The following is a 13,426-nucleotide window of genomic DNA, read 5'->3' as shown; positions in this document are numbered from 1 at the left end:
CATGGGCCTTTGTCAGCTTGGGGGTAGAGTGTCCCAACTACTCATGTTTAAGAGACGTGCCTTATTTTTAGGGCCGCAGTCAACACTTAGTTGTTTCAGGCACATGAAATAACATTCTAGTCCTGAAAAAGTTTAAGAGTCTTGAAAAAAATTGTCTTTTTTTCCGCACTAAGCCAGATGTCTGAAAGAAAATTTCCCCGCATGGATTTGATACTTCAGATTTAAACATGGTGATTTTCCATCCTTTGTAGACTGCCATCAACATACGGAAGCCTCATCTACTCATCGTGACTTGTGCCATTTGAATATTGATAGTCCTGAGTAGTCTGAAAGACTGTGTGCTTGAGTTAATCTTGTGATTTCTAATCTCCGTAAAAGTTTAAAGACTAAGGCGTATCCTCCTTTCAGCGGAGCACAGTAAGATCTAGTAGGTGACGGTGTAGCTTGTAGGGATGTTGGGAGAAGTAAAGCAGACCGTGTATGGAACAATGAGACTCAATGTCCTTTCAGGTTTACATTTTGTTGTGTGGCTTTTTAAAAACAGTAAGTGTGAATAATGTATAATCATCTAAAAAGTGTGCAAAGTGTGTGGTTGTGTATGCGCTTCTATTTGGTATTGTGAGGGTCACCATCCTGGAGTTTTAAGTACTGGGTTTCATAAGAGGATCTTGGCGATGTCTGAGATGTAGGAGCGTTGTTCTTGCATGTTCTCCACACTGTCTCTTGAGCTCGTGGGATTCAGTGAATGCCACCACCATTTCTACTGAGAAGTAAAAATCATCCGTGTTTAACCTGCAGGCTCCCAGAGGCAGACGAAACGTCAAGCCCTTAAATCTCCGGAATTTGCTGCTGATGTCCAACTCCTTTTGTTCTTTAATTCCTGCCAGATAACGAGCCATACATATCGATGACTGAAGTCTAGGGTTTGATGGGCGGTGCTGTTAACTAGCACAGAGAGAAAAGTTTCTGAGTGGAGACAGATATAATCAGTCCAAACTGGCATAAGGACAGTATTTTAAAACTTTTAAAGATGGAATGTTAGAAACCTGTTTTTCTGTAAAATTGTAGAGCCATAGGAAGCCTAACGATTAAGTTGCTTATCGGTTTTTTGTTTCGTTTTTTTGGTTTTGGTTCTGGAGCAAGTCTATTCCCTTGTAACCATGATCTTGCTCTTTTCTCCATCTTTCAAAGAGCTTCCTTCTTTCAAGTGTATTAGAATGTTGCTATCCACTTTTGGCAAATTCCTATTGGTCAGTGACTTTAAAAATAGATAATGTGAAAACAGGAAAGGACACATAATTTCATTGGTGGTAATACCCTTTGGTTCTTCAGTTAGCTCTTTTGAGAATCCTTTCCCATAACAACAATAATAAAATACTCAATTCCACCATGTGGAGACATGGCCATTGTGGATACTTTCTGTGACTCTGCAATCATTTTTTTCTGCATATTCATGTATATTCTTTCAGAAGTGAAGTTTGTACTATGCATACTCAAAGCCTTTAAGTTTAATATATGTGACAGATATTTGTAGAGTGTTGAGTCACATCAGACGATGAACAGTGACTTTTGTGCTGTAGGTGCAGGTCGTGTGCAGAGCCCTGTCCAAACCCCGGGTTCCTCATGATGTATATAGATCCTGTTAGCATCAGGGTGCTAAGTGTCTGAGTAAGAAAGATCGTTATGTTTATTTAGCATAGACAAGCAGAACATTGTAGATCTGTCTCCTCAAAAACCATTTTAAACGTGCATTTTGGGATTGTGTGTTAGGTGGTTAAACAGAACCTGTAAAGCACCGTGTAATAGTTCATTTCACTATTGCCTTTCCACATCCTTGGAGGTTGGAGGAGAAGGATGAGCTTCTCAGTTTTTATAGTTCCCAAACAGGTGTTCAGTTTGGACTGAATTGATTTGACACCTGCCCAAAAGGGAAAGCTACTGCTTATTTATCAGTCAATTGTCTTGAAATCTGTGCTCGTGTGACTTCCAGCATCTCAAAGAGACAGTATTTCATGAGTGGTTCACCTTCAGTTCTGGAATTTACCATGTTTAGTAGAACGGGGGGCTTCTAACAAAACATGCAACTCTTCTTTGATAGTTATTTGAGGATTTTGGTGAAAAAATTTCAGTGGCAGGGCAACACAGAAATGTATTGATTGACATTTAAAGAATATTTTTACATGAATGAGTGAAGTCGGCTGCCATCTTTGAGCATTACCAGGTTTTAAAATAAAGCTACGTATTTTTAAATGTGTTTAACAAGGATTTATATTTTTTCATTCTTTTAATTAAAAATTATATTTCTTGTTGCATGTGGTTTCTCATCTGTTCTTGAAAGAGTCAGGTTTTGTTTGGAATGGAGCAAGGCTCTAGTGTTGCAGATTATCAACTGTTCACCACAGCGAAATCTGAAAGTGTTCATGTGTGGCTTCGCATATTAGCCTGTCATTCACTGGCATCAGTTGACATGCACCCTCGGGATTTTTCTCTCCACTCTATACAGCTGTCCAAATGATATCTTTTTTTTTTTAAAATTTTTATTTATTTGTCAGAGAGAGAGGGTACATACAAGCAGGCAGAGAGGCAGGCAGAGAGAGAGGAGGAAGCAGGCTCCCTGCCGAGCAGAGAGCCTAATGCGGGACTCGATCCCAGGACCCCAGGATCATGACCTGAGCCGAAGGCAGTGGCTTAACCAACTGAGCCACCCAGGCGTCCCTCCAAATGATATCTTTTTTTTTTTTTTTTTTTTTTTTTTTTTTAAAGATTTTATTCATTTATTTGGCAGAGAGAGATCACAAGTAGGCAGAGAGGCAGGCAGAGAGAGAGAGAGAGGGAGAAGCAGGCTCCCTGCTGAGCAGAGAGCCCGATGCGGGACTCGATCCCAGGACCCTGAGATCATGACCTGAGCCGAAGGCAGCAGCTTAACCCACTGAGCCACCCAGGCGCCCCCTCCAAATGATATCTTATGTTGACAAATGCCTTTCAGTTTTTACTTTCATCTCTCACTAAACTGCCCTATTGGGCAGTTTATAAATGTGTGTTGGGTGGGTGGGTGGATGCATTAAATTTTGGAGTGCTGGAGTCCAACTTCAGGGTTTCAGATAGTTTGATTCAGGCAAATAGTTCTCCCTGAAATCTCACACTTCACTGTCATGAAACTAATGTCAACCTTGGATGACTTTGACATAGAGGAATGACTCTTGGGTATTAATGAATTGGTTAGTAGCATCTTGATGTGTGCATTAATGAATTACTTTCAGACCTGTGCATTTAACCAAAGTTGGTGCACTGGAAATGTCTATATCAAGTTCCATTTTGCTACTGATGGACATAAAAACAAATGCTTTCCTATGGAGAGTATTTTTTTCTTTAAAAAGAAAGTTATTTTGAGTATTTGGTTTTAAATTTTTTTTAAGGATTTTATTTATTGGACAGACAGAGATTACAAGTAGGCAGAGAGACAGGCAGAGGGAGAGGAGGAAGCAGGCACCCTGCTGAGCAGAGAGCCCGATGTGGGACTCGATCCCAGGACCCTGGGATCATGACCTGAGCCGAAGGCAGAGGCTGTAACCCACTGAGCCACCCAGGTTCCCTGGTTTTAAATTTTTTTATACAACAAGTACTTATCAAGTCCCTGCTATATATAACATATTTGGAATATATTAGTGATCAAAACAGACATACACTTTATTGCCTTTGAGGAGTTCCCACTCCAGGAGGGGAGATTATTAAACTGTGACGGGTGCTGTGAAATGAGTTGCATGTGATCCAATAATGATCCCCAAACACTGCATATGCTCCCCTAGACTTCCACCCCCTTGAGGTTAGATGGGCTATTGTAACTAGTTCATTCCAGGGAGCCAGCAGTGAAAGGGTTGTGACGCTCCCAAGGAAAGGCACTAAAAATTAAATCCCATGTAGAATCTTTTGGGCTCCCCTCTTCCCCGAGGCAGTGACCAGGACCAGACGTGTTTCAGGAGCTGCAGCTCTGTCAACCTGGGTCTTAGTGGCTTTATGGAGCAGAAATTCCTCAAATTGAGCACATTAGACATTAGCATGAACAAAAAATAAGTATTAAATTAGGCAGATTCTGGGACGATTGGTTACCATCGCATAATGAATTACATTCTGACTGATGGCTTGGAAGGGTCAGAGAAGGGAAGCAGGAAAGGAGATTTAAAATGAAGCAAAACGCAAACTGACCTCTTCAAACCAACAATGCGATGCAATCAAGTCAAGAAACCAAATTGCAACTCAACTCTTACTGATTACCTGTCAGACACTTCTAGATCCTGGAGATAGAGATGGGCCAACAGCAGATGGCAGCTTTTGTGGGGCTCGTGCTCTAGCAAGGGATGCCATATGATAAACACCCAATGTAGCATCTATAAGGTAGGAAGGGCTCCAGCGGGGTGATCGTGGAAGAGAGGCTGGTGTGGAGAGGTGAGATTGCAGTGCTGAAGAGGTTAGTCTAGAAGTGTCCTCACTGGTGAGACCTGAGGTGACAACTGAGCGGAACCCTGCCCCTCCCCCCATCAGTGGCATTAGAACATTCTTTCATCCTATCGGACAGGAAGAGGCACTCATTATCCTTTATAAAACTTCTTTCTCACCTTTTACAACTCTCTTATATTTGGTTCCTGAGTTTTTAAGATTTTTATCGGTATATCTAGGGACGATCTTGAGAACGTCATTGTGTTCTAAAGCATTTTGTTTCCTAGATTGGTTTGGCAGAATTTATATAAGCAGCATGTTCCTCTTCATTCCCAGAGTTGAGTTCATTCTAAAGTTTTTTCTTACTAAATGTGTGTTGAAAATACTTGATAATGGCTTTTCAGTAGAAGTTCAAGTTCTGTTATGGCCTTAAATATTTCTATAAAGCTAACAGAAAATGTCATTTATGAATTATCAATGAGAAACAAGTTATAAATTTTGAGCTACCTGAGAACAAAAGGGGTGAAATTTATGGCCTAGTGCTGTATACTTTATTTGTTTATTTATAAAGATTTTATTTATTCATTTGACAGAGACAGCAGGAGAGTGAACACAAGTAGGGGGAGTAAGAGAGGGAGAAGCATGCAGGGCTCGATCCCAGGACCCTGGGATCATGACCTGAATTGAAAGCAAACGCTTAAGAATGAGCTACCCAGGGGCGCCTGGGTGGCTCAGTGGGTTAAAGCCTCTGCCTTCAGCTCAGGTCATGATCCCAGGGTCCTAGGATCAAGCCCCACATCGGGCTCTCTGCTCGGCGGGGAGCCTACTTCCCTTCCTCTCTCTCTGCCTGCCTCTCTGCCTACTTGTGATCTCTGTCAAATAAATTAAAAAAAAAAAAAAAAAAAAGAATGAGCCACCCAGGCACTCCAGAGCTGTACACTTTAATTCTTAACTCATATGAGCAGAAACTTCTTGGAAAGCACCAATATCTAAATAGTAAAAGAAAATTTTTTTCACAAAGGGGGATTCCCCCCTTCTCCTACCACATTTCAAAATCCAAGAAATTTAAGTTTGTGGTAAAGGGCAAATAGTATAATTGAGTTAATTCGATACAATAGGAACTTGCAAATTTTTATTTATTGTAGCATTATTATCTGGTATTTGCTATTGATCCCTTTCTTCCTCCCATCAGGAGGAAATTTGGAAAGAAAATATCAATGAATAACTTTTGCTTGTAATTTTAATTAATTTTACATTTAAATTTTAAAATACGATTCTGGTGATCTTTTTTTCCCATTTTATTTATTTTTTTCAGCGTATTCATTGTTTTTGCACAACACCCAGTGCTCCATGCAAAACGTGCCCTCCCTATTACCCACCACCTGTTCCCCCAACCTCCCACCCCTCGATTCTGGTGATCTTAAACACACTTCGGCAATTTTGCATTTTGTTTTTATTCTGAGTCTGAATGAGAGTTTTGTTTTGTTTTGTTTTTTACATTTTATTTTGCTTTCAGAAAAATTAAAGTAGTGGAATAGGTTTCCCCAATGCGAGAAGAATTGTCATGTAAATTTAGAAAAATATTGTATCCATCCTTTATTCTTGGCCTAAAGATTAAACATTACTTACTGGGCATGTCCTCTAAACCTACTTCATTGGAACTTGAAAGGACATTCCAATAGTAATGATAAATACACCTCTCACTTAATTTTCAAGGAAATAAGCCACCATGTTTTTACCCTTCTCAAAATACCCAAGACTTGGAAAAAATTGAGTTATATTTTTCTATTTAATAATATTCAGTTAAATGTGATGTATAGAGATCGTGAAGCTTCTCAAAAATATAATCTGTAAAAATACTCAAAGTATGCCAATGCTATCCCTGTATTGAAAGTTAGCTAAAGTAGTCCAAGTAACAGATAACAGAACACACTGTAACATGCACACGAGGGAAAATAACAATTTAGAGTCATGTTTATGCTTCTCTTTTCAGCTAAAATCCTGTCTTTGAAATTACAGATCTTGTAACTTTGCGATACTTATTATCTGTAAGGAAGAAAAATGTATTTAAGTTTTACAGGTGGATATGAAAATTAGCCAGCTTCTTCATTTTATTCAGTATTTCCACGAAGATGTCATTGGCAGGGAAGCCCAACATTTTACATGGTTTTCTTCAACAAGGGAGCTACGAGGATCTTCAATTACTCAGCTAATACTCTGTTGATGGTACACGGGCTTCTCAGGATTGTTAGAACTGGAGATCAGATGAATGTTCAAAAATACTTAGTCTTCGGTCAAAGAGTAGGCATGATTTAACATTTCCCTTTTGCCAGTCTTGGCAGACACCATTTTTTGTTGATCTTGGAGGAGACATGAGGCCATTGTTTCCACGGAAAAATCCAAGAAGGTTAAAACAAATATCACTACGAACATGGTCTACTGAGGTAAAATCATGGTGGGAAGGTACTTGAAAACTTCAGGCTGCTTGAATCTTTCCCAAGGAAGTTTCTACACAGTTCTACCTCAGAGAACCTAAAGATACAGATTTGATCTGTATCTTTTGTCCTGTGATCAGTCACCTACCTGGAGACCACACCACAGAGCAGAGAAGCAGGAAGTTTAAGTGGGAAGAGAAGGAAAAGGGAAGACAAGAGGGCTCGGGAGCTCCCGCTACTCCATAGTACCAGAGGGCAGCTAGGGAAACGCTCTGCCAGCCCCGCACCACGCACGGTGGCAGACGCTTGCCGGGCTTTACCCACCCTTCAAGGTGGGTGGTTTCACCTCAGTTTATGCGCAAAACCTGAAAGAGTTTTCGAATTGCCCAGGCCTCACAACTAGTAAGGAGGGAACGGAGCTGGAGCCCATCAGAACTATGAATCTTGACCACACTATGACGCTAGGCCCCCTCGTACACATAAAGCAAACAACAAATGCATAAACAATCAGTAATGGAATCCTGCCAATATCCTTTATCGTGGGCAGAAGAAAAGCCCATTTTATTACAAGCCTTAAGTCCTACAAAATGAATGAAGAAGAGAAATGTCTAACAGGTGTTCGTGCCACGAAAGAGAACTCCGCATCCTTGCAAGGTTCTTGATAGGTACAATGGTGAGGGGTTGGCACGTGTTTTTACAGCAAGACCCAGAATGAGAGCAAGATGGGCCAGTTTGGCCTTAAATTTGTGGAATAAACTTGTATCTTACTTGTGGTTGAACTTAGAGATGCGCTGTGGTTTAAAGTAATTCGTTCTCCGCAAAGCGGAGACCAGCGGCCTGTCAGGTATATGCCCCATGCTTAGCGTGTCCACTTGGAATGATGGTGCTGTAGAGCTCAGAAAAGGTCACTGATCTTTTAGAGTGGGGAACAGAGTTTACGCAGAGGTAAGAGCGAGTACAATGGCTTGTTGTGGGAACAAACTTGGCCATTTAGGAAACTATAAGAAGAGAGAGGCTAAGAGCACAGTGAGAGGCATGGAGAGCAGGGGAAGGTAAAATCTGGAGAAGTAGACGGGGGACTTCTGATTCCACTCAAGGCTGTTTCTGCTGTGGTTGTCAAAACTGGACCAAATGCAAAGAAGCAAATACCTAAGAAATCTGAAAAAGAAACACAGCAGACAGACCGTGAAGGAGGCTTAAGACTCGGAGAAGCACCCTATATGAGAATGATTTGCTTTTATTTTTTTCTTTCTTTTGTCTTACAGCTTTGCGGCAAGGGTCCGTCCCACTTGAGGGCTGTGCAGCCATGCAGACACGAGCGGCTGGAACTCTAGGAGAAATCCACCTGCTAGCCAGAGGAAACTAGGAAAAGTGTCTCCTGTTGGCCAGAGAGCGTGGGTTAAGGGGAGGAGGAAAATCCTGAACAGGGGAGGGCTGGGATGGGGGACCCTCTCATTGTGTATATGGACTTCTCCAAGTCCTGAGCTCGGTCCGGAGCTGGCATGCACAAGACAGACCTAAAGAACCATAGCAAAGTCTACAAAAAAATGAAAATGAGATGGGAACCACCACTAACAGAAGGTGACAGAGAATTTGCGGTCTGGGCCTGACTGTGTTGATTACTTGCTTAAACAAACAAACAAAAAAGCAAACAAAATGTTTTTCAGAAAATTTTAGTAAGACCCAAAGTGGTTACAGCCCAGTATCCAAAATTGTTTAAGAAGGAAGAACCAGGATAATCTAACCCATTTCCCAGGAAAAAATCCACGAAGAGGTACCAGCCACGAGATAATCCAGATGCTGGAATTATCAGACATAAAAGCAACTATTATAATTATGCTCCATGAGATGAAGATAAATACACTCGAACAGAAAGATAGACGTTCTCAGCAGAGAACCAAATTATAAAAAGAACCACATGGAAATTTCATGGCCAAAGATACAATATCTGAAATTAGCAATAAAAACCACTAGATGGGGAATAGAAAAACGGAAACGAGAGGAAAGAATCCGCACACTTGAAAGTAAATTAATAAGTGTCCAATTTTAATGATGACCCTAAGTTCTTTAAGGCGGATGAGGCTGTGAAAAGCAAACTGTATCTGACTGTAATTAGCTACAGGGAGGCTTGATAAGATATTAATCTAAGTACAGTCATGTGGCTCCTCGAGATACATATGAAGAAGTTCCTGCTGTTTGTCAATTATGTTGAATAAGGAATTAGCATTATCATAGATCCAACTGTGATGATTATGCAAATTTTCTATGACAGTGTTTTATTCGGGCTTAATATGTGAAAACGTGTCACATATGTTCTGCAACTTACAATGTCCGAGCTAAGGCATGCATTGACAAAGAAAGTTCCCTATTGGGTCCATTAAGTTGTGTACCTGCAGCAAAAGCAATTTCGAAACCTAAGAGAGTCATCACTAGATAATTGCCAAGCTCATCGTCAGAGTCACTGCTTGATAAGTTGCTTGGCTCGCCTGCTCATGTTTACTCTTTGCTTTTTTTTTCATTTTTAATTTATTTTTAATTTTTTAAAAGATTTTATTTATTTATTTGAGAGAAAGACAGTGAGAGAGAGCATGAGAGGGTAGAAGGTCAGAGGGAGAAGCAGACTCCCCGTGGAGCTGGGATCCCGATGTGGGATTTGACCCCAGGACTCCAGGATCATGACCGGAGTCGAAGGCAGTCGCTTAACCAACTGAGCCACCCAGGCCCCCTCATGTTAACTCTTTGAATCAGCCTTTGTAATATGGCCTTCTCCCAGTTGTGGATGTGATTACAGAGGTGCCACATGAAAATTGACCTGTCTCGTAGGCCCAATACATGCTTTCCAATCTCATAACAGAAAAAAAAATTTGCAACGTTTAATGCTGCTAATACTTAGAAATCTGTTACGTGACATCATTAAGGCGAGTCTGGAGGAAAATGGGGCTGGTATTATGTTTGGAAAAATGACTTCCTGATGAAGGAAGACCATTTCAAGGCTTTAGAATATCTCCCATCGTTACATTAGTACCATATTATTTTTAAAAAGCAGCGTGAATTCTTGTAATCGTGATAATTCTGGATTTAAGAGTTTAACAAGTGTTGCCATTTAATTCCTGTAAGATAGGAAGCAGAGGGGCGCCTGGGCAGCTCAGTGGGTTAAAGCCTCTGCCTTCAGCTCAGGTCATGATCCCAGGGTCTTGGGATCAAGTCCCACATCAGACTCTGCTCGGCAGGGAGCCTACTTCCCCCCTCTCTCTGCCTGCCTCTCTGCCTACTTGTGATCTCTGTCTGTCAAATAAATAAATAAAATCTTAAAAAAAAAAGATAGGAAGCACAATTAAATCCATCTTATGCGTGAGGAATCAAGGGAGGCAGACATTCGGTAACTGGTCCGCACAGAAAAACTGGTAAATGGTGGAACCAGGATTTAAGTTCCCTCTACCTGGTTCCCGAGCTTAGACCTCTAGCTCCTGTATTACATAGTTACTTCCTATAACAACTAAATGAGAAACTTCATTTTTTTTTTTTTCTTTAAAGGGCAGAGTCGTCAAGTTGCAATGGGTAGGACAGCCAGGTAAGCAGTAGTTCTCACATGTTTTGGTCTCAGGATTCTTTCAGACTCTTAAAATTTATTGAGGACCTTGAAAAGCTTTTGAGTGTGTAGGTTATTTTTACCTACAGATATTTTACCCAATTGGAAATTAAACCTGAGACATTATTACCTGAGAAATATTTATTAATTAAAATAATAAACTCATTACATGTTAACATAAATCATGTTTTTAGTGAAGGTAATTATGCTTTCCAAAACAAAACTTTAGCAATTAAGGGTGGCTTTAAAAAAAAAATTCTGGGGGCACCTGGGTGGCTCAGTGGTTTGGGCCACTGCCTTCGGCTCGGTCATGGTCTCGGGGTCCTGGGATCGAGTCCCGCATCGGGCTCTCTGCTCGGCGGGGAGCCTGCTTCCCTCTCTCTCACTCTGCCTGCCTCTCTGCCTACTTGTGATCTCTCTCTGTCAAATAAATAAATAAAATCTTTAAAAAAAAATTCTGTATCTATTAATATCTATCAATACTTGGCTTAATAGAAAGCAGCTGGATTTTCATATATGCTTCTGCATTTTATCAGTTGTGAGATGTTGTTTTGGTTGTACACATGAAGAAAATACGGCCTCTATACCAGATACGTGGTTAGAAAGGGAGAAGTTTTTTAAGAGCCTTTTTAGATGATTGTAGGTATTCTTGATACTATCAAACTCAAGTTGTACTTTTTTAAAAGTTCACTGCAGTGTGGGATTGGGACCCCGTAGTGAACCTTTTGTACTCTGATTCGAACCTGTTAGTTTATCTTGTTCTTCTTCTTTTTTTTAAGATTTTATTTTTTTGACAGAGACAGAGAGTGAGCGTGAGTGAGCACAAGTGAGGGGAGAGGCAGGCAGAGAGGGAGGGAGAAGCAGGCTCTCTGCAGAGCAGGGAGCCCAAGCAGGGCTCTATGTGGGACTTGATCCCAGGACCCTGAGATCATGACCCCAGCTGAAGGCAGATGCTTAACTGACTTGAGTCACCCAGGTGCCCCTATCTTATTCTCTGAATGATCTTTTACCCATGTATAATTCTGTAACATTATGAATGGATTATTTGGAAAATATTGGCTCACTGATTTGTGTAGTCTTCCAAATATTACACTTCACTGTAAAGATAAAAAAAAAAAATCACATTTACTAACATCACCCTGAGCTCATTAGAAAAGTCTTTAAATACTGGGAAGCCGTCAAGTTCAAAATGGCAGATACAAGTTTTTTAAAATATTAATTTTTACTTAAAAGCTTGAATTTTATCCCTGACAGCAAATACTGTTTGTGGTTCTCCTGAAAGGGTCTCAATATCCCACTAGGGCCATCGGCCACGCTTTGAGGGTCACTGGTGAAGAGCTTTGATTGGGGAGAAGTAAAGAAGAGAACATCCATCTGAAGGTCCAAACAAATTAATTTCCAGGGTGCTGAAGAAACATGAAAATGGTCTCAAAATCACTAGCCGTAATCTGTGATAAATTAGGAGAAGTGGGAGAGAGTTCAGACATGCAGGAATGAGAAAAGATTGCCTTCCCTCTCCCGGGGGATGTGTTCTGGCCAACTCTGATTCCCAGAAAAAGACTACATGATATCCCATAGCAGGTAGCTTCAGAACCCTCCAGAATAACTCAGCAACGGCCAGATGTTGTGAGGGCTGGGAGGTCATCTTAAGTTTCGTTTTCGTGCATAATCACCTGACAAGTGCTTCACGTGGCGTATACCCTGAAGAATTTGAATAACTACGAAGAGACAGTTGAAGGATAATTTGTATGGCTACTGCTTGTACAAACTGAACCAAGCTCATTTGATTAGCGACCGTTTATTGAGTACCCGCCATATGCAAAATGCCGTGGTTGGGAAATGGCAGATGGGAGGGGCACAGAGAAAAGAATTGGCCTTGAGAAAGGAAAATACCGAGGGTATCATCAAGTATAAAATCTGTGAACTCCACCTAATGAGAGGAAGTAGCATGGCCTTATGGGAAGATCATAGCATTAGGAGTTAGAATATTTGAAAATGTGCTCATCCTGGTTTCTGCCAACTCAGTGGATGCCCTTGGGCAAGTGACTTCAAGTCTTGACCTGTGTTCCGTATCTGTAACATTAGAGGTTAAGGTCCCTGGATGGGATGGAGTTGTGGTCTCTCAGTCTACAGAGCATCACCAAGAGGGACTTTGGAGAAGACAGTTTGCTGTCCTAGCTCTGTGCTTCCCGTTACTAAAGCCACTAGCCACATTGCGGCTATTGAGCCCTTGAAATAGGACAAGTCCAAACTGCGATGTGCTCTAAGTGTAAAGTGACACACCAGATTTTGAAGACTTCGTATGAAAAATAGAATGTAAAATATCTCATCGGTAGCTTTTTTAAATAGGAATTACATGTTAAAATGATAAGTTTTGGATACATGGGTTTATATGAAAATATTATTAATTTCATCTATATTTTAAAGGAATATATGGTTCCTAGAGAATTTAAAATTGCACATATGGTTTGGATTAGATGGTGGACATTGCTGTCCGAGCTAACAGTTTCCAACCAAAGAAGAGTGACTTGAGGAAGAACCTAACTTTGCTTTTAATTGTTCTTTCTGAGGTTTGCAAGCAGAGTGTGGGTCCCAGTTTTGACCAGAGGGCCTCCCAGAAGACTCGGTCTGGTCTCTGTTGTGTTCTCAGTCTGCACTTTGATGAATGCTAGGGCCCCACGAGCTCTCCTCCCATGATTTGTCAGCGGTGGGCAAGGGTCAGGCCCCAAAGGGATGTCTGCTATGGGACACAGGGGACTTTCTCTCTCCCCTTCCTTTATTCAAGCAGAAGACTGTTCAGCGTGCACTGACTAAAGGAAGCAATGAGCATACGAGATCTGTGTGCGTTTTTGTTTACGGTGCAGACTTGGGACCGGCTCAGGCCACCGGGCTGATTCTCGGTGCCGCCGTTCACCAGCTCTGTGACCGGTCTCGTCCTCTCCGGGCCTCGGGCTCTTCAGTCTGTGAA

Source organism: Meles meles, chromosome 13 (assembly GCF_922984935.1).
Source record: "Meles meles chromosome 13, mMelMel3.1 paternal haplotype, whole genome shotgun sequence".
Taxonomy (NCBI): Eukaryota; Metazoa; Chordata; class Mammalia; order Carnivora; family Mustelidae; genus Meles; species Meles meles.
This window is presented reverse-complemented; position numbering follows the sequence as displayed.